Here is a 4,509-nt window from a genome sequence, read left to right as displayed (position 1 = left end):
ATACTTGAATACCTGAACAAACGTTATAGCATCGCACCCTTGGCAGCCAGATTAATCAAGAATTGAGTAAAAAGTGTTAACTAAGTAGCAATTAATACTTGAATACTTCAACAAACGTTATAGCATCGCACCCTTGGGAGCCAAATTAATCAAGTATTGAGTAAAAAGTGTTAACTAAGTAGCAATTAATACTTGAATACTTCAACAAACGTTATAGCATCGCACCCTCGGCAGCCAAATTAATCAAGTATTGAGTAAAAAGTGTTAACTAATACCATCAAGTAGATAAAGCATTATAATAACGGTGACGTGAAAATCAGAACAAACGTAGGGGTGTGCTCTTTGCAGTGTCACCATGGCAATGTTGACACACCCATGACTGACTTATTTAAGTGTAGTTTAGATACACCTACGAGACTCCTGCGGATTACTTAACGAAACGGATGGGAAAGCTTCGTATGTATTATTCTTCCTAGAACCTTATCAAGGAAACAATGTATTCAAGTGAAGCAAAAGGGTGTAAATAGTGGATGGGAGAATGTTAAGCAAGAACAATAAAAGCACAAAACCAAACTTGAACTTTCTTCAGAAAACGTACTTTATGCTCTACCGTAGTTTACTTGTTATTAAAAACATTGAAGATTGAACAGATTTTTTTTTGTCGTCATTGCATATCTGCTCCATAAACTCGTGCAAAAAAAGAAAAGTAAACTTTGCTCTAAGCGTTTTTACGTAATACAACTAGGCGTCTCCATGATGTAGTAAATGAGTAACAAAAGCAAACTGGTGATATAAGTAGCAAATCCGAAATCATTATGACATTCCTATGCATACCTCCAGGGCAGAGTATTTGTGCCGTTCGTTTAATAGTGCTATTTTAAATACATGGTTCGATATATCTGACGGGAATAAAAATGTCAACTGTTTGAAGAAACTTGCGTGTTTATGTGCTATTAATTAGAGAAGTGTCCGTTGAGTTCCGGGGCATAGTCGGTATTGTTAGAAATTCCTCGTGAAATATTCGTTGTGTTCCGGCGCATACTAGATATTATTAGAAAGACCTCGTGAAACATTTCATCATTTTGTTCCGGCGCATGCTTGGTACTGTTAAAAGGTCCTAGTGAAATATCCCATCCGAGTGTAAAGGGCGAATTGTATGTTCGTTAGATGACACAGTGCGTTAGGTTGTTTAAAGAATATATGAAGATAGCTGTGCACTCTACCTCTTCAATAGAGCGCCTCTATCGCTACAGCAAGAAAATACAGCGGCGCTACTGCAGTAGCTATATATATATATATAAATAAATAGTGGCGCTACTGTTGTCGCTAAATGCCACTATATTTATAAATACGTAGCAACAACAGTAGCGCCACTATATTTATATACGCTACTGTTGTAGCTACGTATTTATAAATATAGTGGCGCTATCGCTACTTCTGAAACTGATAATTTTTTGTCAATGGATAATGTAAGAATGAAAAACGCAGATTGATTGGTAATATAATATAATACAGACTTCTCAGAACAGCCTATCTATACTTGTGAAGGATGGGAGGAAAGCAACTAACAACCATATAGCCCCCGATACATTCAATAACAGTACTTAAAGAACACAACGTCAAAAAGAAAGAAAAAAAGAATATGATGACAGTAATAATAACTGAGCTAATAAGCTAGTTTGATATAATAAATATCTAATATTAGACGATATTACGTCCTTTATTATTTGTTCAGTTTTATTACTGTTTTAATTGGTTATTTAATTTCAGTAGCATCAGCTTCTTTAAATTGTTATTCCATCAATCCAGCTTTTTTTTTTTTGCTTCCAAATGTTGAGAAAATTCACTCTACAGTTACACTCGATAGAATGAACGTATTGAAGTAAATGAAGGGAGATTTAAAAGTTGATGAAGAGAACAAGCTTAATTTTATGTTTTGAAGCAGATGGTTCTTTGTTAAGGAACAGTGTTATTTGATTTTTGCTGCTTTGGGACGAATTACTTGCGGATTTTTTATTTATTTTTTTTGTTTAAAGCACACGAAGAAGTCTTCTTCGCCATCTTCCTCGGTGCTCGAAAATGAAGAAAAATCACTTAAACCAACATTTACTGAACTTTCATCACCACCGCTTTCCATCTTTTTTTTAATCATCATTTGTTTTACAGTTTATTTCCTAACGTTCGAGCTAATTCAAATCAGTTTAAACCATGAGTTAAAAACAGCTTCGAGAACGTGATCCACATTGAGAAAGACAGCTTCAAATACTTCTCATTTTCTGAAATCAAAGCATTAACAAGTGGCTTGCAAGTCTGGTGTGGTTTACCACAAAGATTTTTCCGTTCTGTCAAACATGCGGTAAGCGTTAGTAGAAGTAGTCCTACATAGGCCTTAGTTTCAGTTTGGAGTAAATCCAGTGCACGTGCTACAGACTGCATGACAATTACATATTCTTTGATGAAGTTTACATCCAAAATGTTGAAACGAGCGATGCCCAGCTCATCAAACACTTTATTGACTGACCCCCCCTCCTCTCTCTCTCTTCGTTACTGTACTCTCCATACGAACGAACGAATCGTACATCGAATTCTACCGTGTAGCACATGGAATAACAAAGCGTTCACCCAGTTACTGTTGTATAAGGTCAGCTGCTACGATGCTGAGGCTCTGTTTGTTCCAAAGCGTCTGGGCCTTCGCAAATGTCGATCGGGATCCTTTCTTGAACGTACCGTCGCTCAAAGCCTTTTCTACCTCACTGGTTACTGCTAAATTGAGTGTATGTGCCACACATCGAAAGTAAACCTCACTGGACGCTATCTCACTACTAATGATATCAGAAATGCTGAGGAAGGTTATATCATTTTCTCTTTCTTCATCACTTGACTCGAGTGTGCTTTGGAATCACTTTCATCACTACTTATAGGTTTAGCCCTTGATTCAGTAAAGAAGATCCTGCAAAAACAGATAGTCAAATATATAGTCAAATCACCTGTCTCTGACCAGTCTCTACATTAGTGGAAAACCAGGTGAAAGAGATACGTCTTTAAAACACCTGGCAGACTTTGCGCATTGCAGCTCAATACGGAATATATAGTCAAATCACCTGTCTCTGACCAGTCTCTACATTAGTGGAAAACCAGGTGAAAGAGATACGTCTTTAAAACACCTGGCAGACTTTGCGCATTGCAGCTCAATACGGAGAGTGTTCTAAAACTTAGGAGCAGAGACAGAAAAAGCGCGATAACCAAAACGCGAGAGAAAGAAGAGGGAAACAGTACTGGTATTAATATATACTAGACTTGACCCGCAAAACATTTGTGGTAGTTTTTATGTCCTTTTTTTGATCTTCCGTCATTCTATTATTTTCACGCACAGCATTTAAGTTACGCTTCCTTGCAGGCATTATATGTTAGATCGATAACTCCTGTTCTATTTGGAAAACAATTACGTGGTCAGACAAACAAACTCACGTAGACGTAACTTTATTTCATTTTACATTGGCTAACCCTCCCGGCACTAGCAGCAATGAAGACTCCAAAATTTACTTATTCTGCTTCATTTTCCCCAGTTTTTCTCTTACTAGAAGTATGAACTCCTGTCGCTGCTGTTTCAACTGACCATTTGCTTGACCTATTTACCCCCCGTTCCTTTCTTATGCACGATTTAAAATCCTTGAGTTTATGGGAATGTTTGTAACTAATGTGTTTCTTTATATTAAAAAGGGATTTCTTATTATTGGCACTGTAAATATTCTTTGTGGGCAAACACAACTAACACTGCAACAAAGCACTTCGGGATTGGGATCCGCTTACACTTTCACTTCCAACAAATTCAAAATAGTCTTTTATGTAAGACCAAGGATGGCTGCTTCCACAACCACTCACTGTTAAAAGCTTCTGTAACAGAAACATCGTCTTTTTTTACCGGATTCCATTATATAACATTAGCTAATGTACATGACGACGCAACCTCGCGCTAAATGTTGCTTTGACGGAATGATGAACGGAAATAAGGAGAAATGACAAAATGGCGTCTGGTTGCCATAGGAACAAGTTCATTCCTGACGCAACAAGTTCATGACAGCAACTGCATCACGTTTGATTTTTTCGTAAGCAAAGTGCAGCGTAACTACAATTATATACAATATATTATACAAAATTATATAATGATATGTAATAATAGAAATATATATTATTTTATTAATAATAATATAAAATATAATATTATAATACATATCAGGACCAACTTCATTGCAGGCATTTCAGATCAATAGGGAAAATCTTTTAAAACTTAGGAGCAGAGGCAGAAAAAGCAGGATCACCAAACGTGAGAGAAGGGGAGGGAAACAGTATTGGTATTAATATATACTAGACTTGACCCGTAAAACATTTGTGGTAGTTTTTATGCCCTTTCTTGAACTTTCGTCATTCTATCACTTTGATAAAGGCCCGGCATGGCCAGGTGGTTAAGGCACTCGACTCGCAATCTGAGGGTTGCGGGTTCGAATCCCT

The 4,509-nt window shown here is 36.9% G+C and overlaps 1 protein-coding gene across 3 annotated transcripts in view; it reads left to right on the top strand.

The window, feature by feature from the left end:
- LOC106459884 (ubiquitin-conjugating enzyme E2Q-like protein 1) overlaps nt 1-4,509 on the top strand; it is a 54,764-nt gene that overhangs the window by 35,274 nt on the left and 14,981 nt on the right. The window lies entirely within an intron of this gene.

Source organism: Limulus polyphemus, unplaced genomic scaffold, assembly GCF_000517525.1.
Source record: "Limulus polyphemus unplaced genomic scaffold, Limulus_polyphemus-2.1.2 Scaffold675, whole genome shotgun sequence".
Taxonomy (NCBI): Eukaryota; Metazoa; Arthropoda; class Merostomata; order Xiphosura; family Limulidae; genus Limulus; species Limulus polyphemus.
Note: the sequence above shows the minus strand (reverse complement) of the source record. Positions and strands in the feature narration are given on the sequence as shown.